We start from the raw sequence: 27,146 nt of genomic DNA, 5'->3' as shown, positions 1-27,146 counted from the left end.
TAACCTGAAAAATGGATACCTTATTTGGTGGGCTGCAAGGTTAATGTTGTCATTTCTCCCATATGTCTTTATGGCAGCAGCTACATTGGTATTTACATACAGGATCCTTTGAGGGTGGGACCATGTCACTTTTTATCTGTTATTATTGTAGCCCCGATGCCAAGTGAGAACATTGCTAACACAGAATGAAGCTGCTGGAGGGTGTTGAAGACTTGGTCTCTTCATTCAGCTTGTGGAGGACACATGAACTCTCTTTTTTTAAATTATTATTTTTTTAAATCTTCATTGTTAAAAGTATTACATAGGTCCTCCTTTTCTTCGTATTAATCTCTTCCAGCCTGTCCCGTCCCCTCCGCCCCAGGTCCTTACCACCCCATTGTCTGTGTATATGGGTTATGCTTATGCATGTATGCATACAAGAGAACAAACATATGATCGCTTAAGAGACTATGACGCTTTGGGCAAAATTTGGTCTAAGGTGTAATAGATTTCTTAGGCATAGGACAATATATTTATGAAAAGCAGAGGGTGTGTGTCTGCATCTGAGAGGCCACTGACCACACCTGGTGGGAAGTGAACGGAGAACTTGTATTGCGTTTGAGTGATTCCTGGTGGCCTCTAGAGTAGAGCTTCCTTTTACAGACACACGGGCCTCCTAACCAGTTCTTTACCCAACACCTTGTTCCTGGCCACTCAAAGCAATACAATGTCTGGTTAGCCCTGTGTTCTGTGTGTCAGGTTCTTGGAGTTGTCTAGGGCCCATGTGCTAAGAAAGGCCTGTTCTCTGCGTCCTTGTCGTAGGTTTATTATATACACCATCACTTTCGCTTTTCTGAGCTCCTCTCCAGGTCCTAGGTGAAAGGCAAGTTTGGTTGGAATCTGCTTTTCCCCAGATGTTAGCGTCTATTTCTTGCATCCTGGCCTGTTCTCTCTCAGATCTTGTTCTTGGGGCCATATGAATGAGCAGGGAAGTGTGAGATATTGTGATGATTGTCTTAGAGTTAGAAGGGCCCTTAAAGATCTGTCAAATGAGGCTCTTCACATTGCCTATTGCTCTTCACTTGGCCGTCACCTGATCTCAGGTTAGAGGGAGCTGTTTGGTGTTACGATCGAGGTCAATTGGTGTGTCCAGAGCTGTGGGCCATGGAAGCACACACTGAGAAGAAAGAGGAAGGAGGCTGAGCCCGCTTTCTGCTTTCATGGTAACCTTTTGAGTGGGAGTGCTGTGTGAATACTGAATCAAGGGCTTTAAATGGATGCATTATCATTGGAGCATAGAGGCCAATTGCCCCTTGATGCATCTGGGAATCAAATAGAAAAAAATACATGAGCTGAAGGTGAGGTAAGAAGGACTTAGATTAGGCATTCAGAAGAACTGGCATAGTGGAACCTATAACCAACAGTGATTATGGATTTGTCTTCTCTAGGAAGCTTTTAAAAATAGGAACTATTTTTTTTTTTTTTTTAAGATCTGGCCTGCTGCTCTGAAGGCCTTCATACAGGGGTGGGCAAAACTAAGTTTACAGATGTGAGTATGTGAAACACGGAGTTTATTCTTGTATTATTCTTGTTTATTCATTATTGTGTTATTTATTTGTGTTGCAATTGTAACCCTACTTTTGCCCGCCCCTGAATATGGTTATGAAAGAATGGTCACTTGGAATTTCCTCGGAAGCCTCTAGCAGGCCCTGACAGCTGAGAAACCCTCATTCTTTAAATTAGGCAGCCTTGGGGAGAAAAATGACAGCGGCTCGGAGCCAGGGGAGGTGGGGGAGGGGAAACAGGTATTCAGAGAGGGCTGTGTGAGGGCCATCTGTATTTCATTAGGGAGCTGCCACTCTCACCCTCCGCCCTGCATGCAGGCGCTCGCTCGCGCTCTCTCATCTCACACACACACACACACACACACACACACACACACACACACACACACTCATCACTGTTCTGTCTCCTCCTCCATCCTTAATTCAAGTGAAGATACTGAAGGGACATCCCATCACACTCCCAGTACCTCTTCCTTGGGCTTGACCACGACAGCTCTCCACGCGGAGAACTGGGCTGGTCTCCTGGAACCCAGCTTCCCTGCCAGCCTCTGCCGCTGTTCACACCGTTTCTTTACTGGAGCAACTCCTTTGTCTCGGGGATCCAGGGTTTTCCTGAATCCCCCAGCTTTGCCCAGCGCCTCTGTCTGAGAACAGCTGAACTGGGATGAAAGGACAGTGACAGGGAGGGGTGGAGGTAGAGATAGCTGCTAGGCAGGGCGTGCTCTGCGTAGTTAGCATGAGAATAGATAAAAGCTTTTTCCCTGTCCTCCCTTAGGGATGGAGAGAAAAGGACAGCAAAGGCTCTGGCTCTGTCCTCCTCAGCCTGAGATTCTGGTGCTGGGAAAGTGGCCATCCTCACATTCTTCCAGTCCTCGGAGGACCCGAGGACCCTGCAATGTTGAGAAAAGCTTTGAGGGAGCCGGCTGGTAGATCTCCACTCCAGATTTTCCAGCTGTCCTTGTCCCCACACTGCTGAGAGAGCAGGATGCTGAGATGGCTCTGTGATGCAGAAGGTATGTGCTTTTTCAGTTCTGGTGCTGATGCTGTGTATGTGGTGAGGTCTCTGTGGCGCAATGGACGAGCGCGCTGGACTTCTAATCCAGAGGTTCCGGGTTCGAGTCCCGGCAGAGATGGTCACCTGGCAAGCTCTCTTTTATTTTTTATGTTGTCATGCTAGGTTCATAATTATATTTATCCCTCCCTGGAGGCTCTGGGACCGAGAAAGGAAATCCCTTTGCCTGGGAATCCTGGACCTCCTCCCCCTTTCCCCTGCCTCCCTCTTCATTCTTTCTCTGCCCCTCCCTGCCTGACTGTCATTGTTAGTGAAGGCTCAGAAGCCGGCTGCACCTCTCTATCTGCCTGCATGGCACAGCTCTCGCATCTTTTGCTTCGTAGGAGAATCACTGGGACATAGTGACTGAGATGCCAGGCTGCTGGTTCTGGGACCACGACGGTTCCCTCCTTTTACCTCTGAAAACACAAGAAGGCAGATTGTTCCATATGCCAATGAGGACATGCCCACTTGTCCTCTCAGGTAACACCCGCCTTGACCCAGACAGGTCAGGAGATGGATGGGGTCACGCAGAGGGTAATCTCCTGTGCTCTTTGTCACCTACACACTTACGTTACTGGGGCTTTTTGTGCGAAATTTCCCCATCACTCACTTCCACTTCCAAAGGGTGAGATGTAATCATTGCTCTTTGTCTCCATGGAATAAGCTACACGGCGGCACACTCATTGCCAGGCCGATGAACCTGTCTCCCGAAACTCAAAGATTTCCCGCTTACATGCTGGTTCCTGTGAAAAGTTTCCAGCTTGTCCTGTTTGCTGGGCAAGCTTTGAGGCTTGTATCTAAATGTTATTTTGATAACTCCTGGTTTCCGACAAGCCACCTTCTCCCCACCTCTCTCACCCCGCATTCCCTTCTGCCCCCCTTTTCTGTCTCACCTTCAGCAAGATGGGGAGGGAGCTTGGGTTTCTATTTTGGGCTGGGCTGGCTCTCTCTCCCCTGCCTTTGCAACCAGCCTGTTAGCTAGAGGGTGCCACCCAAGCCAGGAGCTGACCTCCACCTCCCACGAACCAGGAAGTCTGAGAAGACAGATCTCTTCTCCACATCTTCCCCACTCGGGGCTCTGGATGGGTGGCCAGAGGACGCAGCCAGCCTTGAACTCGGCTCTCCTAAGGAAGCTGGGGTGGGGTCAAGGGGGAGAATCCACACACAATGTAACCGCACTGAGGCCATACCGAGAGGCAGGAGCTGATGGAGCAGACAGGTGGGCTCTGCAGGGAGACTGATATTTTTGCCTTTTGGGCATGCGCATGTTTGTAGCAAAGTGAAACTCCTGAAGTTCTTTTGAAGTGCGGGGCTTTAAAGGACTTGTGATTCTCGCTGTAAGCGCCCACATAGCTTTTCCTCCCTGAGCTATGCTGGTGGAATGCAAGCTTGGAGATGGACTCCCCTGTCAGTCCCGTGGGCATGCCCTCTGGAGGACGCTTCTGTGGGCCAAAAAATGCCCTTGTGAGCCCAGCCTGTCCTAGGAATTTCTGCTTTAAGCTTTGGCCTGAAAGGAAAAATTGGTGTGTGGGACCGGGATGGGGTTTGGGTGTGTGGATAAGGGTGAGGTAGGGAGTTTAGGGAAGGGGCTGTTACATTTTTCAACCGCACCCAGAATCCTCCATCGTTCAAGTTCCCCTTGCATCGTTCGATAGCAACAGGACTGCTCAACAGGAAAGAGAAGTAAGGAGGCCGTCCCTCTGTCACTCTTAAAGGTGGGGGCAAAGGTCTAGGGTCATTATGGCCCACATGAAGCTTTGCTCAATTCTAGAAGCTTTCTAGGAATAAAGACTTCATGACACTGTGGAGGCTAGGAGTGGGGGTTAGGAACTGAGAGGGGATGTGTAGCCAAGTAGACATCAAACCAATATATGTATTTTAATCTTTATTGTTGAAAGTGTTACATATATTTCCTTTTTCTCCCCCTGGGCCCCTTCTAGCCAGCACCCTCTTCCCTACCCAGGCCTTCACCACACTATTGTCTGTGTCCATGGGTTATGCATATATACATACAAGTTCTTCGGCTAGATGAACCAAACTGATATTTGTTCAAATGTTTGACCAGGGTGCAATGTAGCCAGCTCCTTAGGTGAAACTCTATACCAGTGAGAATAAAAACCCACAGACAACCCCTCAAACCTGATTTTAGTCAATCATTTTCATTTTCTAACTAGGAATCAGAAGATCTTGGTTCAAGTTGCTAAACCTCTCCAAACTTTAATTTGCTTTTTTATATGATCTACCCTCCAAATGTGAAATGAATGAGAAAGTTCATTGTGCAGCTCTGTACAGATACACCAGCTATGTGAATGTTCTAGTGGCTTTCGTCTCTCTCCTCAGCCTGTAAGAAAGGTACAAGGCCACAAGGTGGGACATAAAAGGGTCTGAAAGACAGCCCCTGCCTGGAGCATCCAGGGGGACTGCGTACCTTCAGCGGGGGCTGATGTGGGCTTGTGCTACCCTAAGAAAGAGGATGGATTGGACTCTTCTAGCTGGTGGGGTTGGTCAGAGGACAGATGGCCCCTCTGTGTCTTGCTTAGCCGGGGACTTTATCTCAGCAGATAGCTGGAGGTCCCTGCCCGCTATACTACTTAAGGGAACTAGAAGCTTGCACCTCCTCAAACATCCTCCAGCCTTCAGCTCCCTCACTCTCTGAGGGGCAGGGGGGGCGCTGTTTTGGGGACTTGAAGAAGAATATCACAGGACTGGGGTGCAAAAGTTTCCATATTGGTCAAAATTCCTCTTTATTCTTAACACTGAGAGACAACTCCTAACTTGTGAATATTGTAAGTGCTGTATTTTAAAGACAGAATATAAAGTAAAATGAGTGGGCTTTTATAAAGTTACTTCACTGTAGAACTCAAGTGCTGCACAGGTTTGGAGCTGATCATTAATTACAAAGTAAGCCAGCCGGATGGCTCTTACTTATTATTGTAATCTCAGTGCCTGGACTGTGGTGGGCATCCGATTGATCTATTTGAAAGAATTGGTGCTGACTTGGATTGGCTATAAGTTATGTATGTGGGAAAGAGAAAGGGATATCACTCCTGGGGATCACACACACAGGCAACATCTTCATGAGTTAATTCACTCGCTTCACAAATATTCGTCAAGTGCTCTTTTGTGCCACTTTCCATGTCTCAGGCACTGAGATCCAAAATAGCAGCAGTCTACCTGGCATGAATGCATATTCTTTTTTTATTTTTAAAAATCTTTCTGTTGAAATTATTACCTATGCCCCCCCCCCCCACCCAATTGACCTCTTCTAGCCCACCCCGGCCCCCACCTCCCACCCCAGGCCTTCACCACCCTTTTGTCTGTGTCCATGGGTTATGCATATATGCATACAAGATCTGTAGTTGATCACTTCTCAAGCATTCAACCCCCGCCCTCCCGCCCTCTTCCCTCTGAAATTCTGAAGTCTGTTCCATGGTTCCCTGTCATTGGATCTATTTTGTTCACCAGTTTATTTTGTTCATTAGATTCCACATGTGAGTGAGATCATGTGATACTTGTCTTTCTCTGACTGGCTTATTTTGCTTAACATAATGCTCTCCAGGTCCTTCCACAGGGTAAGAGATCCTTCTTCCTCTTCTTTTTAAATATATTTTATTGATTTTAGAGAGGACGGGAGAGGGGGAGAGAGATAGAAACATCAATGATGGAGAGAATCATTGATTGGCTGCCTCCTGCATGCCCCCTACTGGGGATTGAGCCTGTAACCCAAGCATGTGCCCTTGGTAGGAATTGAACCTGGGACCCTTCAGTCCGCAGGCCAACACTCTATCCATTAAGCCAAACCAGCTAGGACAGATCCTTCTTTTTTATTGCTGCATAATATTCCATGGTGTACCTGTACCATGGCTTTTTTATCCACTCGTCTACTGATGTTGGCACTTGAGCTGTTTCCAGATATTAGCTATTGTAAATAGCGCTGCTATGAACATAAGGGTGCATACATTCTTCATAATTGGTGTTTCAGGCTTCTTAGGATATATTCCTAGAAGTGGGATCAGTGGGTCAAACGGCAGTTCCGTATTTAATTTATTGAGGAAATGGAGTGCATATTCTTACGGTAGAGCCATAGAACACACAGTTAAATAACGCTATCATAGGATTGTAGGTAGAGATACAGGAGGCTCCTTTTATCCAGAGTTTTACTTTCCTCAGTTTCAGGTGCCCACGGTTACCCACGGTCCAAAAATATTAAATGGAAAATTCTGGAAATAAACAATTCATAAATTTTAAACTGCACACTATTCTGAGTAGTGTGATGAAATCTCAAGTCATCCCATTCCATCCTACCTGTGACCTGAGTCCTCCCTTTGTCCTGCATATCTACACTTTAAACACTACCCTCCCATTGGTCTCAGCAGCTGTCTTAGTTATCAGGTCGGCTGTCATGGTATTACAGTGTTTGAGTCCTAGTTGAAAGGGTTAAAGAAAATAAAATGGGGCAAAGAAAGACTTATTGTGCTTAGCAGATATCTTGCAGAAAGTTTGCAGCCTTGAGCACAGCATAGCTCAGATAACCAGGAGACACCTGGCAGTGGGAGGAACCAAGGATGGACCAGACCCTTACGTCAACAGAGCGGCTTGCAGCCAGCAAAGATTAATAAAAACCTCTCTCCCCTGCTCTCTTCGCTGATGCCTTTCTTGGTCTCAGCCCACCTGCATCCAGGTGGTCGGAATAAAATCTTTTTGATACATCATGGCCTCTTGTCATAGGTGCGCGACCCCGGCCCAATACAGACCTTTCACTAGTAACCCTTATTTTACTTAATAAAGGCCCAAATCCATTCACATAACTTCTATTATAGTACATTGTTCTAATTTATTATTAATTATTATTGTTAATTTCTATTTTTTAAATATATTTTTATTGTTGATAGTATTATAGATATCTCCCATTGCGCTGCCCCCATACTCCCTCCTCCCAACCCTTCCCCCCCCCCCCCACAAGGTCTTCACTACCCTATTGCCCATGTTCATAGCTTGTGCATGGAAGCATATAAGTTCTTTGGTTTATCTCGTCTCATCCCCACATCAAGGTATGTCAGTCTGTTCCATGCCTCCCTGCTTTGGGTCTTATTTTATTGGTCAATTCATTTTGTTCATTAGATTCCACAAATAAGTGATGTGAAACAACAGTCCGGACGACCTTCCAGATGACCTTCCGGACGAAGCCGGGGGCTACGAGGGCTGAGGCAGCTGGGGCTTCAAAGGCCTACTCTTGCACGAATTTCATGCATTGGGCCTCTAGTATATATATGTATGTGTGTGTGTGTGCAAAAACAAAGTACATATAGAATTTGGTATTATCCATGGTTTCAGGCATCCACTGGGGGGGTCTTAGAATGTATCCCCTATGGTTAAGGGGGGACGACTGCTGGAGGAACCTAAATGATGAAAAGAGGTAGAGCAGTGTGAAGCATGGTCATCACAGAGGGCCTTGCACAGGAGATACTATCTGACTGAAGAATGAATGAAGCAAGCCAGACCAATGAGATTCAGAGGATGGGTGTTTCAGAGAAATGACAAGAACCCTGAGGTAGGCACGAGCTGGATGGCTTTGAGGGAAAGCATAAACATCAGTGTGGTTGGAACGGAGAGAGTGATGGGGTAAGTTAGTTTTGCAGGTTAATGTGGGCATGTCATCTAGGACACTATCACATCCAAATGTGCTTTATATAATAAGTCCAGTATTTGTTCACTTCTTTGCCAACCTGCAATGGAATTCATAGGTAATTCATATAAGCTTCCTACACATATAATTAATAGAAATCAAATAATATTTTAGTTGTAATATGAGAGAAATAAAAGTAAATAAATTTATAATCAATAATATGTATTTAATATGCAAATGCCACACTAGCAGTCTTGTACTCACTTTCAATGCTATAGATTTTACAGTTATATATATGTTATATATATACATATATGTATACTGTAAGTATTTATATTATATTTTATATTTTGTATCTATAACTATCTCTAATTCTATCTCTAATTCTATATCTCTATCTATATCATCTATCTATATTTATTTTATTTTTATATTTATACTAATGCTAGCATGTTGCATTGCTGACAGATATCACAAAGCATGTCATTCACCATCAATGTTGCAATTTTCCAAACTGCTAAATATTTCTTGATACATATGATCAAAACAAATGAACTCTACTCACAAAAGACACAGTATTTTGCATTTCTGGATATTTAAGGAAGTTTTAAACTATGCAGAAAACTCACTATATTTATATATAAAGATGAGTTAGATTCTAGGCTCAGATGCCAACAACTAGGTTTTTATTAGGTCATTCAAAATAAACACGCAACATGAGGTACGTCTTCCTTGTGTAAGATGCACCTGCACATCGCAGGATCCCAGCTCCCCTTCCTCTCTCCAGCTAATTCTGGTCGCTAGTCATTATGAAAACAAAAACGACTTCACCAAATTTTCAAACCACTTTCTAACGCACCTCCGGACCCACTGGCAAGCGATGACATAAGGCTTTCAGGCCAGGCTTTCCTTCATGTTAATGAAAATCATTGGTGAGTTTGAGCAGAGGAATGAGGGAATGTGAATTATGTGTTAAAAGGCTAATGTTAGCCAAAACCGGTTTGGCTCAGTGGATAGAGCGTCGGCCTGTGGACTGAAGGGTCCCGGGTTCGATTCCGGTCAGGGGCATGTACCTTGGTTGCGGGCACATCCCCAGCGGGGGGTGTGCAGGAGGCAGCTGATTGATGTTTCTCTCTCATCGATGTTTCTAGCTCTCTATCCCTCTCCCTTCCTCTCTGTAAAATATTAATAAAATATATTAAAAAAAAAAAAAAGGCTAATGTTAGCTGTTGGAAGAGAATAGACTGGGTTGGAGATGGGAGCAGGTTTGCAGACTTGATGGACCCAAAGCCTTTTAGAAGCAGCAGAGAGAGGTATGTGATTCCCAAGTGGCGGTGACTCTGGTACCACCGGAAAAGGAAGGTTTTAGAGCAATGCACACCCACAGAAGTGACTCCTCATCTCTGGAGGTCAGACCTAGCAGATCACTTATATCTGCTTGGAAGTAGTGATTTTTATTTATTGTCATTATGATGGTTGTTACCTACTAGCAAAAATGTTTATATTATTTGTATTTAAAATCTATAGGAAATGGAACTTTTCCCTTCAAAACACTACTTCAGTGTTTATGTGCTTAGTAGTTCCTATCTAATAATAAAAGCGTAATATACCAATTAGACCAGAAGGCCAAACAGCACAACGACCATCTGGACGACCTTCCGGGACCATGCTATGACACTTACTGGCGCCAGGCCAGCCAAGGCAGGTGCGATGCAATTGGGGGCCCAGCCATCGCCCCATGATCACCCCGCAGAGGGAGGCCAAGGCCACCAGCCAGCAGGGCCATCAATCCGGGGCTCTATGATCTCCCCAAAGAGGGAGGCTCAGGCCACTGACAGGTGGGCTGTGGTGGGTGGGCGGGGCCTCCCTCTGCGAGGGAAGCCGGGGTCCTAGGTGCCAGAGGGAAGCCAGTGCTGGCAGCTGGGCGAAGGAAGGCCTACTCTTGCACGAATTTCGTGCATCGGGCCTCCAGTAAATTATAATGGAACAGAATGTCTTAACTTCGCTGTGTCCTCCTTGGAACTTGGATCTTTTGCTTTTGTAACAAGTAATGTTCCGTGATGGTTCTGTTGAGAGAACAAATGGTGAGACAGGAGAAGCTGAAAACATGAGCATAGTGGGAAAAGCAACTTCCTGGGAATGACACGGACCTGGGTCTTCATTGGAGGCCTTGCTATCTACTTGCTGTACAACTGGGCGCACACTAGGTCTCTTGAGCCTTGGTTTCCTCATGTAGAAAATGAGCCGATATAATAATACCTAGAATTAAATAAGGAAAAATGTGAAAGTGTCTGCATAGTTACACTCATGGCAGGTGCAAAAGCAATGCCAGCTTGCCTTGTTTATGAACAGTTCTTGCAAACAAGCTTCTTCAAATTGTATGCATCAAGCTAGTTTCTTGTAGATCGGGTTTGGGGACTTAGTCATGGACCTCATTTTTCTGTCCCCTGAAAATGCTTGGACAAAGCGCAGTGCTAAGGGAAGTAAGAAATGCATAGTATGTCTTTGAGCATAGTCACCCTCCAAGAGGACTTTCTCTCCCATGGGGTACTGGTGGGAGCCCTGAATTTCTTTCGGGGCCTATGAGCATAGGAACTTCACAGCAATCCTTAGTCCAGTCTGGGCACAACATTTCACAGACGATGTGGGCTGTGGACAGGGTCCTGGGAAGCCTCTTTGCAGGGAGCAATGCAGGGCTTTAAAACCAAGGATGAGCCCTAACCGGTTTGGCTCAGTGAATAGAGCGTTGGCCTGTGGACTCAAGGGTCCCAGGTTCGATTCTGGTCAAGGGCATGTACCTTGGTTGCAGGCACATCCCCAGTGGGAGGTGTGCAGGAGGCAGCTGATTGATGTTTCTCTCTCATCGATGTTTCTGACTCTCTCTCCCTCTCCCTTCCTCTCTGTAAAATATCAATAAAATATATTTTTTAAAAAACACCAAAAAAACAAACAAAAAACAAGGATGAGGGCAAGTGACTCTAGCTAGAGAAAGTGGGCAGGTGTCTCCGGAGGTGGAGTGAGACTAAAGACAAATTGTTGAGGAGCGGGGAGGAGAGAGGAGGCCTGAGCTCAGCCCCTATGTTGCTGGCAGGGTCCTTTCTGGGTGTCTTCCCTGCCGTGGACCCAGCTCAGTCCTGAGCCTCAGAGCGGCATCTTCTGGGAATCACCAACAACCTTTTTTTTTAATAAAAATATATTTTTATTGATTTCAAAGAGGAAAAGAGAGGGAGAGAGAGATAGAAACATCAATGATGAGAGAGAATCATTGATTGGCTGCCCCTTGCACACCCCCTACAGGGGATTGAGCCCACAACCCAGGCATGTGCCCTTGACCGGAATCGAACCCAGGACCCTTCAGTCCCCAGGCCAACTCTCTATCCACTGAGCCAAACCAGCGAGGGCACCAACAACCCTTAATACTCTTTTCTTCCTTTTGCTACTTCTACAGGCCACTTTTGAGGCAGGAAATGGTGCCATTCAAAATAGCAGAGAATTTAGAACCAATTATGTTTATGTTTATTTTGAATATGAAACGGTTTCTTTTCTAATTATGTACAAGCTTCTAACAGAGCTTTTTAAGTGCTTGTACTGCTAAAGGAGGAAAGTGATTGCCTACCCCAAGGTGTCAAGAGCCAGAGCCTAAAGTGGCCTTTGCCAAGTAAACATTTCTTTAAAGTCTTACACTTCGTTCCACTCTAGTAAACATTTAGGGTTCTATTTCATTGTACCTGCATTTTTTTATGTATAAAGTTATCATCTGGCCCCAAATCTTACAGTAAAAGTAAACCCTGGCATGCCCCACATAGGGGTGCCTGGCATTCCCTAGTTATAAAAGCACAGAAATAGGTTAGTATTAAAAATGAGTTCGTGATCCCTGAGTATCCACCCAGAGGTGAAGATCAGATACTTCAGAGACAGATTAAGTTGATAGAAACCTGAGAGAGAATAAACATTGATTCATTTATTCAACAAGTATTTATTTAGCACCTAGTATGTACAAAACATTGAATGAGGTCCTGGAATACAATGAGGAGCAAAAAGAGACAGAAATGATCACACAAACAGATGTAAAATTGCAACCGCGAATGAAGGAGAGATCCGTGGAGCAAGGGATGTTTATGAGGGGAGCCGACCTCTTCAGAGAGGCTGAAAAAGCTTTTTCCAGGAAGTGTCTGGCCTGGAGTCTACTTGAAAGATCAGTAGAAAATAATGAGGCAAAGAATGAAAGAAGGCGCTTTCGAGACAGGAACAGGGAGCACAAAGGGCTTGTGTTGGAGGAAGAAGGAAGGACTGAAGAGCAAGTATGGCTTGGCTACAGAGAATGTGGCAGAAGGTGGGGAGAAATGAAGTTTGAGAGAGAGACAGGAGGCTGGCCCCATAGGGCCTTGAAGTGACTGTAGGGGGGTTTGCCCTTGACAAACACAGGAGATCCACTGGAGAATTTAAAGCCAGAAATAACATGATTAAATTTTCATTTTAGAAAGTTGGCTCCATCCAGCTGCTGCTCAAAGAACAGAGAGGAAGGGTGCCAGGATAGAGCTGGGACTGAATTAGCAGTTACTGCTGGTGGTTGTTGTGAGAAGGGATGCTACCTCGGGTGAGGAGGGGGATGGTGGTGGTGGGGGTAATGGTGGAGAGCGAAGATGGGTTTTAGAGAGATTTGTGAGCTAAAATGTGCAGGATTTGGTGATGGATTAAAAACTGTAGCAAGAGGACGTTGTTAAGGGTGACACCAAGATTTCTGGCTTGTATAACATTGACCAAGATAGGAAACCGTGGAAGAAGACCAGGTTTGGGGGAGAAATAGTGAGTTTACTTTTGAGCTTCAAATATGAGGTGCTTTTGAGATATCTAAGAGAATATGTCAAGTCTGTATGACATGAAGAGCTGGGTCAGGGTCTGAATAGACAGTCTGATTTGGGGAGGCATCTGCATGTTGGTGGAATTTGAAGCCACGAGTATGAATGAGATCACCTAGGAGAAAGTGTTAAGTGAGAATAAAGGCTTAAAAATGGACTAAGAGGAGCTTAGTTGGTCTCTGTATCATCTATAATTTCTACATATTTAATAACTATTTCTTATTTGTGCCATGTCAAATGATTCTGATATTTTATTCATCTTCTTTCATGGATGAGTTTATAGACAACCAAAGCATTGAAATGAGATAGATGCAATCTTAGACCAACATCAACTACATCTGATAGAGTAGAGAGGGGGTTAGGAAAGCAGGGGCCGAGAGGGAGGAGGGAAGTCAGAATGTTCGCACTTCCAAAGCCACAGGAAGGGAATGTTCAGGAAGGAACTTGGTTGGGCACCGTGTGCTACTGAGACGTCTAGAACGATCATAATTAAAAAATATACATTAGGTTAAATATACATGGAAATTAGTGGTGCGGTTGTTTCAGTTTCTATGGAGTCTCAGGGCAAGAAACCAGACTGGAGTGGACTGCAGAGGGTGTGGAAAGTTAGGACATCAAAGAAAGGTAATGCCAATAGGCAACCATTAAAGTTTAGCTGAGAAGGCGAGAGGAAAAGGTGGTGATCTGGAAGGCATGAGGAGGCAAACAAAAGTTTTATTTTCTTATTTAAGAACTGTTATTTACGGACAATTCTGAACATAAAATAAGATTAGAATAGTGTTATGAACCCATATCACTCGGTTTCAACAGTGATTAACTCATGATCAAACTTGTGACCTCTAACCTTTTTTTTTTTTTTTTTTTTGCTTTTTAATGGGAAAGACCTGAGCTAATTTGAAAGCTATGGGGAAGGAAATCATAAAGTATGAATTAGTTTTTGTGGAGAGAGAATGATATAGGAGAAAATGTGGAAAATTTACTAGACAGTATTACAGACCCAATTGGAGGATATGGATTGGCTCTGAGAAAGAGATTCAATTCACATATATATTTGTACATCTGGATTATTAATGTTCACCTTCATAATAATAGTAGCATAAAACAACATAATAGTGTTACTTTATTTCATTTCCTAATGGAGGAATGTGTCCATGCACATGTTTATGTGTGTTTTGCTGTGGGCATGGATTTTACAATCTCCTGAATGTGATCAGAATATCTATATTTCAAAAGGGAGGTGATTTAAAAAAACACTTTTATTGATTTCAGAGAGGAGAGGAGAGAGAGATAGAAACATCAATGATGAGAGACAGTCATGGAGTGGCTGTCCCATGTCCCCTGACTGGGAATTGAACTGTGATCTTTTGGATCACAGGTCAATGCTCAACCATTGAACCATGCCAGCCAGGCTGAAGAAGGAGGTGATTTTATTTTATTTTATTTTATTTTTTAAATATATTTTATTGATTTTTTACAGAGAGGAAGGGAGAGGGATAGAGAGCTAGAAACATGGATGAGAGAGAAACATCGATCAGCTGCAGAAGGAGGTGATTTTAATGCTTAGTAGGTGTTTAAAAGATCATTCCATCTTGTGTTTCACATTAATTGGTTCAGGGCTCCCCCTGCTGGACAGCATGCTCAGTCAGCATCGCCAACCAGATTTTTTCAACCCAAAATCTAAAACCTTTATTCTCTGAAAAGTCAGCATTTCCCCCATGATTTGTGAGTTTCAGTTTTTAGATACTTTTTTAAAAAATTTCATTTGTGTATTAAACAGCAACATTAAAATGTGAGGATTTTTTTTCTGACTTGATTTTGGTCTAAGATCACATCTATCACATTTCAATGGATTGGTTGTCTATAAACTCATCCATGACCCATACGTGAAAGAAGAGGAATAAAATACCAGAATTACTTGAAATGGCACAAATAAGAAATAGATTATTAAATATGTAGAAATTATAGATGATACAGAGACCAACTTTTTCCAGATTAAGAAATGTATTCTTTGCAATCCCTTAAATTTGGATTTTATTGTTCACCTGCTTCCTGGCTCAAAAATCTTCTCCTTTGGGTTCTTTAACTAAAATATGTGTTTCTTTATAATTTCTTACCTGACCTTTCAGGAAACTAGTCTGCTGTAAGTGATCTTTCTTATAGTCGATCTTAACCTGAGCATCGTGTCCGTTAAAACTTCTTCAAGGTTTCTAGGTCACACCACTAACATGCTCCTAGTTTCTAGGCTTTCATTAAATAATTCATTTTCTTCAAATTAACTTATATTATAGAAGAGTTCTGGGATAATAAAATGACTCTAATGGTTTCCTCTTCTTTAATTCAGGCAATAACTCTCATTAATTATGGTCACTTCATATACACAATTGCAGTTATGGTTCATAAGGGATGTGGAGAAGTGCCAGTAAAGTGTACAAAGTCATTCTCAAGAAAAGCAGCATCGGTTCATTTACTCTGTCAAAGACAGGCATGATCTGACAGAGTTTGCTGTGGAAAACACACATGGATTAAGTCATCCTGGAGGCAGAGGGCTGGGAGGAGGTGACATTTTGAAGTGTGGCACATGTGTCTAGTTTGGGGTTAAGGAAAGGAGAGTGTACAGCAGCAAGGAGAGTCCTTGGTTCAAAGCCTTCCAGCCGGAGGAGTTAATTGGAGAAGGTGAGGCGAGTCCGTGTCTTCTCAGATCTGTACACTTTACCTTTACTCACTTGGCATGCCCTCCCTCCATTTCTTCACCTGATGGCTTAAAACAACCCCCGAAATACCAGACTCCTCTGTGTAGTCTTTCTTGACTTGCCACCTGCCCCAGTCTTGATCAGGGGCCCTACCTTTGTCTGCCTGTCACATCCTGTGTATGCCTCTGTCATGGGTTCACCATGGTATGCAGACTTGTCTTTTATTTCTGTGTTCCCAGCACAATGGCTGACATAAGAGATGATAAACTAATTTACACTGAAGTCATGTTATTGTGGACTTATGATGAATTTGTTGTTGCCTTGCTTCTGTCCCCATATCTAGCAACAGTTTTATGCCAGTCACTATGCTAGCAACTGGGAGAATAATGATGAATGAGGTCCTGACTCTCATGAAACATATATTCATTCCAAATGTATTCATTCAGAAACTGACTAAAGGGAAGGCAGCATTTAAAAAAAAAACAACACACCACATAAATGAAGTGGCTACCATTTGTCATTAGTTTGTTATAAAGGGAATAAATAAGAGACTGAAATGGAGACTGACAGGCTACCTACTTGGGGAAAGAGGAATAAGAAGTCTTTCTCAGTTGATGGTGAGATGAATACTGCAGGCAGAGAAAACGGCAGCATTGAGGCTCTGAGTGGAATGTGGGTGGAGTAGAATGAGCTGGGCAGCCTGGAGAGTCACAGGAGTGAGTGAGGTTATACAGAGATGTTGCCCCATTGTTAGGAGTTTAGACACGAGAACTTGGGAGACCGGTAAGGAGACACTGAGTAAGATCGTGAGTGGTGGAGATATTACTGTCTTAGCATATTGTATTGGCAGTGACGACAGAATAATGTAGGTTTGAGATTATGTTTTAAAGATAAAAATTGATCTGATTTGATGATGATTTGGATGTGGCTGATGAAGAAAATAAGAAATCAAGAATGTCCCTGACTAGAGCCATGGATTGACATGTACTGATTTGGAGAGATTTAGAAGAAGGAGAAAGAAACAGGCTCAAGAGAAAGTTCAGTGTTTCATTTACACTTGAGAAGTGTGTAAGTTGTCCAGTGTAGGTTCCAGGTGGGGAGTTGGATATAAGTTTTAAGCTCTGAGGAGCTCAGTGGTGCCACATGGAAATGAAAGGCTTCCACATAAAGATCACACATAGATCTGTAGGAATAGATGAGATCGTTTAGGGAAACAATTTAGAGAGAAGAGCAAAGAGGGCTCAGACAAGATCTTTGAATCTCCAAGGCTTGAAATTTAGGTAAAGAAGGGGGACCCATTAAAGAAAACTGAGGAGAAACAGCCAGTAAGAGGGTGATTTTTGGAAGAAAAAAAAAGAGAGGAGGGCTTCCAAGAAGAGGGAGTATTGTTGCTGAGTTCAGTAAGATGAGGATGGCGAAGTGTCCACTGAACCTTGGTAACATGAAGGGTGCTTTTGCAAGAATGGTTTCTGTTAGAGGTGAGGTCATAAGCTAGATTACAGCAGTATAAGAGTGAATGAAAGTTCAGGAAGTGGGCAAAGCATGTGTAATGAGCTCTTTCAAGAAGTTTGGTTATAGAAGGGAACAGAGAAGTGGACCAGTAGTTATGGAGAGGTGCCGGTCAATGAGGAATTACTGTTGTTATAGTCTTTTATGATATTAGAGGCTCAGTGCACGAAATTCATGCACAGGTAGGGTCCCTAGCACTGCTGGCTGCTGGCTGGGGCCTCCCTTCCCCCAGCTACCTGCTGCCACCGCTGGCCGGGGCCTCCTTTCGCACCCACCTTGGCCTGGCGCCACCTGCTCACCTGCTCCACCATCCTGCCACAGTCCTGTTCTCCTGGGGGTCCATTGGAGCCAGCAGTGCCTCCACTGCAGCCCGCTGCCAGCACCATGTCACCATGTTCCATGCCACCTCCTGGTGGTCAGCACATGTCTCACTCCCAGTTGGTCAAACTCCCGCCCGTGAGGACAATTTGCATATTAGCCTTTTATTACATAGGATATATACACTAAGTGGCCAGATTATTATGATCTCTGAACGCATAATAATCTGGCCACTCAGTGTATTTGTATCTCAAATGGGTACCAAAAGTATTCTAGACTTTTGCTGGAGATCAACCACCTGTTTGCCCTGAGCTTTCTATCAGCCAGTGCAAAGGGGAAAACTGATCAGGTGCACGATTTATAGTATCTTTGATATCAAATAAATGAGGTACTCAAGAGAAGTACACTGTGTGGCCAGATTATTATGTGTTCAGAGATCATAATAATCTGGCCACTCAGTGTATATATATTAGAGGCCCGGTGCATGAATTAATGCATGAGTGGAGTCCAGCCAGCCTGGCCAGGGGGAGGGGATATGGGCAGTTGGCTGGCCTGCCTGCTGGTCAAACTCCTGGTTGAGGGAACAATTTGCATATTAGCCTTTTATTATATAGGATATACACTGAGTGGCCAGATTATTATGCATTCAGAGATCATAATAATCTGGCCACTCAGTGTATATACTATATATATATAACCCGTGCACTGGTAGGGTCCCTAGCGGCTACTGGCTGCTGGCTGCTGACTGGGTCCTTCCTTCATTCTGCACCACCCCTGGTGGTCAGCACATGTCATAGTGAGCGATCGGTCTCCCGATCGAACTCCCGTGGGGACAATTTGCATATTAGGCTTTTATATATATAGAATACATTGGTAATATATTTTCCTCTTTATTCCATTTATTCCATCCCTAACCCCTGTCTTCAGACAGATATATCTCTTATGTGAATGTGTTTAGGAAGCTTCCAAGAGGCTGAGAATGTGAGAAAACAGGAGATCAAGGTCAGAGGCAGAAAAGAAAGGGGACGTTCACTGACACACAATTTTGAGGGTTGGAATGTCCATCAAGCAATAGAAGGGAGGAGTTTGACTTGCAAATGTTTTGTTCAGAGTTCCTGGCCTCAGAGCTAAAATGTTTTTTGGCAGCTAGGAAGTCCCATAGCCACATTGTGAGAACTGCAAGTGTTCTAATCCTTTTTCCCCCAGAGGACATGAAAATGCAGTTATAACTCTGCCTAAAATTCTGGGGTCCTGTTCCCTATGCTTTCTGAAGTAACAGTACCTTGTACCTACACACCATCTTCTTTCCCCCTAGAGGGTCAACTCTGAGCCAGTCACATTAGAAAAAGAACCATGAATCCTCACAGGATCCCTGAAAATTAGATATTGTTCCAACTTGAGAGAAAACTGAGGCTTGGAGAGGTGAATAACTTAACTCTGATTAAATGGCTTCTAGGTGGCAGATTTGAGAATCAAGGTCACATCCATTTAATTTCATCTGTGCTCTTTCGGTGTCTCTCCCTCTTCTACTATTCTTTGTCTTATCCTTTATAATCATGTGGTCCTGAACAAGTGTCTTATTATCCTGTCTGAGCTTCAGGAAAAAAAATGGTTCACATAAGTTGAATAAATATTAAAAATGAAAATCGCTATTATGGGCTTCTTAAATTCCAGTAAGACCCAATGCTCTTGGTTGGCAAAGGGTCTTTCTTCCTTGACGTTATTATTGTTGTTGTTGTTGCTATTACTGTTTTCATATTTTTCTCCTAAATCTGCTCTCATAGCCTCTGACTAAGCATGTAAGTTTAACTCATTTTATTTTATTTTATTTTATTTTATTTTATTTTATTTTATTTTATTTTATTTTATTTTATTTTATTTTATTTTATTTTGTACTAGAGGTCTGGTGCATGGATTTGTGCACTGGTGGGGACCCTCGCCCTGGCCTGTGCCCTCTTGCAATCCAGGACCCCTCGGGGGATGTCGGATAGCCGGTTTAAGCCCAATCCCCACAGGCCCGATCCAGGCAGGAGGAAGCCTGATCCTGTGCATTGAGCATCTGTCCCCTGGTGGTCAGTATGCATCATAGCGACCTGTCGACCGATTGTTGGGTTGCTTAGGCGTTTATATATATAGGTATTTTTATTGATTTCAGAGAGGAAAAGAGAGGAAGAGAGAAATAGAAACATCAAGAATGAGAGAGAACCATTGATTGGCTGCCTCCTGCCTCGAGCCCGCAATCCCCTTGACTGGAATCAAAACCAGGACCTTTCAATTCACAGACTGTCACTCTATCCACTGAGCCAAACCGGCTAGGGCTAAGGTTAACTCATTTTAGAGCTAATAACCTGCCCACTTAAGTTAAGTAGGTCTTGGCTGTGAAGCTTGCTCTGGTGTATTGTTGGTTGTCTGTTAGTTTACTTTCCTTCTGTTTTGCTGGCGGAGAGCATGTTTTCCCTCAAAATAGTTGCAGGTGTTAGTGGAGGCTTTCCCACGATATGCGTTACAGACTTACACACACCCTGGCCCTGATATTTGTCTCAAGGACATAGTCAGGCTTGACAGTGCACTCAGCTTGCCCAAATCCTGACCCCTGGGCAGCCTGCTACCATGGCCTTCCAGGCTCCTTACCTCTCCAGTCACATCTCGGCCAGCTCACGGGATTTGGAAGCAGTGCACGGAGGGACCATTCAAATGTGGGAAAATATTAAAGTCCGCTTCCATCTTGGTGTGGCCTGGGGAGATCCAGTTGTCACCACAAAGGATGCACTGGGAGGTCAAGTTTATTCAGGCCTTTCTCCCGCACAACCTTCTCACGGGTAGGTGCCTCCTGACCTGTTTTCCTCTTACTTTCCTGGGGTGGAGAGAGGGGTGCTGATTCTTCAGGGGACCCCTGATACATTGGGAATGTAAAGACCAGGCCTGAGGGGTTGTTCTCTCTGACCAAAAACTCCAGCACCAAAACAACAAATTGAAATTAAAAAAAAAAAATTCTAAACTTTTCTAATAATGGTCATGCCACATAATGGAAACTGTGCGAGGTCTTAGGTTAGAGTTTTTTCTTTTTTGGTTGGTTAGTTGGTAGGTTTTTAAGCTGTTTCCCTGTATAGTCCACTTTCAAACTGGGGAGAGACTTCCCAGGAATAAGAAAGATTACTGGAGGTGGCAGTAGACAAGAGCCCACAAGTTTTCCATAGTCTAGAACCGAGACCAGCAAACCTTCTCTGTAGAGGACCAGAGAATAAATATCTTAGGTTTGTGTTTCTGTGAAATATCAATATTTGATAGGATTTACAACCTTTTAGAAATATAAAAACCATTCTTATCTCGGGATCATTACAAAAATGGACCACAGGCACAGTTTGGCCTGTAGTTTGCCAATTCCTGTTCTATAAGTTCATCCTCAATTTTACAGTAACAAAATATCATGGAAAAATTTATAGAGACATGGTAAATTTCGAGAGGAAGCATCGAGGGAATGTCAGGATCAAGCACAAATAATTAGGAAAGAATTTCTGGAAAAACAATTGAGCAAAAGAAAGGAAAGGGGATCTGCCTGGGTAACTCATTGGTGAGAGTGTCGTCCTGATGTGCTAGGATTGGGTGTTTGATCCCTGGACAGGACACATACAAAAGTCAACCAATGAATGCATAAATCAGTAGAACAACAAATTGATGTTTCTCTCTCTCTCTCTCTCTCTCTCTCTTTCTCTCCTTCTCTCTGTACAATCAATTTTTAAAAAGGAAAAGAAGAACAGATATTGTGAGAAAATGATTTAAAATTACTTGGGATGTGGGAAAGAAGCAGGAATATGGAATAAGGACTGATCAGAGTATCTTGAACAAGTAGAGAATCTGAAAAAATGGAGTAAATGAGGTAGATTTTCTAATAAGTATGGTTAGTGGCAAATACACAGGGGCCTTGCTGTGTAACAAAATGGATTTGCATGCAAATCTGAGAAGGAATTTGCTTACAGCCACAGTCCTCTTTTAAACCATATATGTCAGGTCATAGGCCCTTGCTTGCTTCTCAGTCCAATGCTGTGATTTAGTGCTTGTTCAATTAGCTTTCATGGTTTGGAAAAGCGGCGGGGTGGGGGCGGCAGTCAGTGAGTCACTGCTCTGGGGTGCAGGTTGGGAAGGGTGAGTGGGAGGAACAGCAATGATTGTGGAGCGCTTTCTGTGAATTGGAAAGTAAATGAAGTAATATCAGCTGTGTAACTTTAATCAAAATATGACATTTCTTCTCCCAGTTATAACTGACCATCAGAAAATATTCAAGATGGAGAGAAAGTAAAATCAGAACGCAAACTGTGAGACAATACATGTCAAAGAGAGAGTGAGGAAATTCATCCCAAATATGAGTCCAGGTTGGAAAACAGATAAACAGGCTACTTTTTGCTGGAAGATAATTTGAAAGACAGAAACTCCTAAATACCTTAGAAATATCAGACACCATAACAAAGTGCCCATTTCCCCAGAATTATGAAGGAGCACTGAATTAGGAGTCTTGGCTTTAGTCTTCAGTCTGCTCCTTATTCGTCCTGTGACTTCTGGAAATTCTTAGCTTCTCTCAGTCTCAGTTTCCTCATCAGTAAAATGGAGAGACTGTTTTCTCTATTTCATACTGCTGTTTTGTACATGGCTATAAAGGGGCTCTGTAAAGTATTAAAACAATGACAATGACAGATTGTATGGGTTATAGTATTTTATTATTGTTTATTAGTATGTTATTAGTTTGTTGACTTCACTCATGCATAGCATGCTGTGTACTATGACTGAGAGATTTCCAAGGGACTAGCTGCCTGTCAAATCCCCTCTCAGTTGGACTGTGGTTACATGATTAAGTCATTTTCATGGGCTCCAAAGTTTCTATAGTCATCACATTATGAAAATAAGGAACATTAAAATGCAAATGTATCAAAGACAGGACTTGATTCAACTGCAGGCATCTGAGCTCTTGATTAGCTGGTCACCTAGCAATGTCTGGGGAGTATGAGGCACAACTGCCATTAAACGGAAGGGGCCAAAGAGCTTGGGGTCCCCATGAGTCCATGAAATCCCACCCGAGCTCCAGAGAGGAGCAAGGCGCTAAGGGAGAGAGAAAAGGTCTGTAAGTGACTCCACACGAAGACTAGCCTAGTGCTGCTTCGCTTCAGGGTTTTTGTGAAATGGCAGCTTGTGACCTTTTCCTGGTGCCCCATTTTTCCTAAATAATTGTTGTCAGAACAGGATCCTGACAAGGCCTCCTGGAGCTCCTGTGGGAAAGACAGCTGACTTTCAATAAAAAATTCATGCTCGTCTTCCAGGCGCCGCCTTTTCAGGCTGCCTTGAGTCTAGATGGGCCTGGGTGCCAGTGGCACGTGTGTGGATGTGATGTGTGCCCCTTGCAGGCTGAGGCCGTTAAAGAGCCAATGGATCTCTCTCTCTCTCTCTCTCTCTCTCTCTCTCTCTCTCTCTCTCTCTCTCCCCTGCTTCCTGGATATTGATATCAGTGGCAGTGCTGGAAAGCAAATCTTGAAGATGAAACAAAAATGAAAGGAAACTGGGCATGTGAGTCACTGCTTGGAGAAGAGCTCCCAAACAGGTACACGTAATTGAATTAGAATGTGAGCGAAAAATCCACTGGGATTCTGGAGTTTTCTTGTCTAGCTGCTCGTCTCGCCTGGATTATGAGCTATTGATTTTTACCAAGCCTCTTCAGACTATTCTGTTTTCCACAAATGGTAATTGGCTAGCCTTTCCCCTTGCCCTGTTCCTTTTCTCTCCAGATGCTTTCTACCCTCCTTGCAATCATGTCCTCAGATAAATAACGGCATCAACACAGAGCAAAGAGAACAGAAGAATAATGCTTATTTCATGCATAAATGCATGCATGCATTCATTTTTTTCCTGCTTGACTTCACTTCACAGTAGTAGCCCAGGGGCTGGATGGGAGCCAAGGACAGATGTCTAAACTCTTGTGCTCGATTTTTAAAAAAGTATAAACAGTGAAGGCCATATGTTTCAATTACATGATTTTAAATTGAGAACCAAGAGGAGGAGTGCTTTCTCACCACTTTACACCCATGGAATTTGTTTCTTTTTCATGTTTACTTTCCATTTGTCAGGGTGCCCTTGAAATGTAAGATTTGTCAGTGGAGCACCCTGTGGTCATTACCTGGTTACTAAAATTGGCATGGGGGCCTGGCTGGTGTGGCTCAGTTGCTGGAGCATCATCTCATGCACCAAAAGGTCATAAGTTCATCCCCCTCAGGGCACATGCACAGGTTGCAGTCTTGATCCCCATTTGGGGGCATGCAGGAGGCTGCTGATCAGATCAATGGTTCTCTCTTATTGATGTTTCTATCCTTCTCTCCCTCTCCCTTCCTCTCTCTCTAAAATAAAAAACAACACATATTTTTAAAAATTGGCGTAAGAAGATCAGAGAGTTGTTTCTACTGAAAACCAAGCTCTGTGCCTGAAGCACAGATTACATCCTTGGATAGGAGAGAAACTGAGAGCCCACATATGGAAGGTGGTAAAGTCACACCTACACAATACGTAAACAAAACCTAGAAGCCAAAAACAACTAAAAAGCAGAGCTTATAGTAGCACAGCAAACGGGTCTCTGAGATCTCATACTTTCCCACTTACACAGATTGTACCACAGGTTCACCCACCAAATGATCAAGGAGAGTTTTGAAACAGCTGCCAGCCTGCTATTTGAGTAGTAGAGGTGGGTAAGATATGCTTTCTAAACAAGAAAATTACTACACAGTCACGTTGGCATGAAGTGACGTGACTGGAATTGAAAACATGGTTTGAGGGCTTCCTCAAAATAGCTCTATCACCAGCTTTACAGGCAGTGGAGAGTCGCACTTGTTTTGACTCTCTTTAACTCCCCACAGCTGAATACATGGCTCTGGGGGAAGAGCTTATGATGTGCTGGATTCCGGACGAGACTCCAGGTTGACTCCATCATTTCCTAGCTCCATGACTTTGGGTAAGTTACAAAAACCCCCTTTTGCCCCAATTTCCAAATCAATACAATGCAGGTAATCATAGGACCTACCTCATAGAGTTACCAGAGGGATTGAATGAGCTAATAGAAGTAAATCATTACAAAAGCAACCGCTAACACCAGTCGTTGCTATTTTTGTTTGTTTGGGGTTACATGCATTTCCTCTTGTTTGCGCTTATTTTGTACTAGAACACAGTGGATCACGCTCAGACATGTTAAGGTCATGACTCAGGTGTCTTCCACCGTCGCCAGAGCATGCTCACTGCCCTAGATGTCCAGAACTAGCCTTTCCCTCCGGCGGTCACAGACGCACAGCTTTTTTCTTCTGAGCTGCAGGTAACTCTTTATCTTCATCTTCTCTCCATTGATTCTTCCTATCTTCCCTACAATCATATCCGCATCCCATTGGCAATGTCACACGTGCTAATTTAATCTTCGAGGTCTGGTTCAGAGTTATAACGATGAAGGATTTCCTTTTAAATCGGAGTGGACAGTTTAGCTTAGGAGCAGAAGGCCGAACAACAGCTGTGATAGCGACACAGTCTCTCAGAAAGAGGGGCACAGGTAACAGACCATGCTGCCCTGGGACCCTTGTGCAGGTGAAATTGAACGTATTTTGTCTTCCCAACTAAAAACTGTAGCAGATTATGTAATTGCATACCTAAGAGGTAATGACATAGAGCTGCACAGTAAAAAGAATTATTTCAAGTGTCGTTTGCACACAGGTCTCTGATGGTACGTCTTTTGGTGGCATGTTTTCTAAAGACAAAAAGAACTCAAGGGAATCTTATATTTCACTGAGTGGTCTTATTGTTGATATAATTTTGAAATTATTGCATGTGTGGTGTAAAATAAAGCAAATAAGCAAAACAAAAAAAATTTCAATTTTATTTAATTTGTTTAACATTAATTAAGAATACTTGGTATACAATATTATATTAGTTTCAGGTGTACAATATAGTGATTTGACATTTATATGCCTTACGATGTAATCACCACACTAAGTCTAGTGTCCATCTGTCACCATGCAAACTTATTCACAATATTATTGACTATTTCCATTCACCTTTTTTATCTCTCCCCAGCTTCCTCTCCTTGGCAACCATCAGTTTAATCTCTGTTTCTATGAGTCTGTTTTTGTTTCGTTTATTCATTTGTTTTGTGTTTTCAGATTCCACATATAAGTGAAACCATATGGTATTTACCTTCCTCTGTCTGACTTATCTCACTTAGCATAATATCCTCTAGGTCCATTCATGCTGTCATAAATGGCTAGATTCCATTCATTTTTATTGCTGAGTAAAAGTCCATTGTGTATACCACATCTTCTTTACCCACTCTTCTATTGATGGACACCTAGGTTGCTCCTATATCTTGGCTATTGTAAATAATGCTGCAATGAACATAGAGGTACATATATCTTTTCAAATTAGTGTTTCTGTTTTCTTTGAATAAATACCCAAAAGGGGAATTGCTGGGTTGTGTGACAGCTCTACTTTTAGTTTTTTGAGACATCTTCATATTGTTTTCCATAGTGGCTGTGCCAATTTACATTCCCACCAATAGTGCATGAAGGTTCCCTTTCTCTACACCCTTGTCAACATGTTATTTGTTGACTTTTGATAATAGTCATTGGTGTGAGGTGGTATCTCATTGTGGTTTTATTTGCATTTCTGTTGATAATTTTAGAGTCCAAGGTTTTCAATGTATGAAAAAAGAGAAAATAAATAGAAACAAGGAAGTTAATGTGGTGGGAGGACCCCTATTATATCAAATCTGAGTTGCAAATAGCAATATAAGCACAGGCTTATATGATATAATCTACACACAATCTATGTAAAATATAGCATGTATTACATACAATTTATGCAATCTATATGTATTTATCTGCATGTAATCTGTATCTATATTATCCTATATAATAAAAGAGTAATATGCAAATTAACCACCACTCTGCTACACCCACAAGCCACGCCCACCAGCCACGCCCACCAGCCAATCAGGAGCGAATATACAAATAAACCCAACCAAGATGGCTACAGCCACAGAGAGCAGGAGGGAAGCTTGGGTTTCCCCGGCAATGGAGGAAGCCAAGCTTTCCGCCTGCCCTTGCCGGCCTAGGCCTCCACTCAAGGCTACAAAGTTTCAATGATAGAAGATACATAAACCCAAACAGAAATGGCGGCAGCCACGGAGCTGGAAAGAGCAGGAGGCTAGGGTAGCCCCCGGCGATGGAGGAAGCCAAGCTTTCCGTACACCCTGGCCGGCCCAGGCCTCCGTGTAAGGCTACAAAGTTTCAATTATAGAAGATACATAAATCCAAAAAAAATGGCTGCTGCCTCAGAGCAAGCAGAAGGCTTGGCTCCGCTCCAGGCTACAAAGTTTCAATTGTAGAAGATAAATAAACCCCAGATACCAGGACCTCCACTTGGGTCGCCAGGGGGCGTGGCTGGCCCACAAACCACCACAGGCCTCTCACCCAGGCTGCCCCACGCCCCAAGGGAACCCCCACCCTGATCTGGGACACCCTTCAGGGCAAACCA

The 27,146-nt window shown here is 43.4% G+C and overlaps 1 long non-coding RNA gene across 1 annotated transcript; it reads left to right on the top strand.

Moving 5' to 3' along the window:
• Nucleotides 1-1,958: 1,958 nt before the first annotated feature.
• On the top strand, nt 1,959-26,313 carry LOC308237179. The gene is made up of 4 exons (XR_013959411.1): nt 1,959-2,557; nt 23,096-23,187; nt 24,491-24,585; nt 24,793-26,313. It is a non-coding gene; the product is annotated as an uncharacterized lncRNA (long non-coding RNA).
• Nucleotides 26,314-27,146: the final 833 nt, after the last annotated feature.

This window comes from Plecotus auritus, assembly GCF_963455305.1.
Source record: "Plecotus auritus genome assembly, chromosome: 12".
In the NCBI taxonomy this organism is placed as follows: domain Eukaryota; kingdom Metazoa; phylum Chordata; class Mammalia; order Chiroptera; family Vespertilionidae; genus Plecotus; species Plecotus auritus.
The sequence above is the reverse complement of the archived record's forward strand: the minus strand, read 5'-3'. Positions and strand labels throughout refer to the sequence as shown.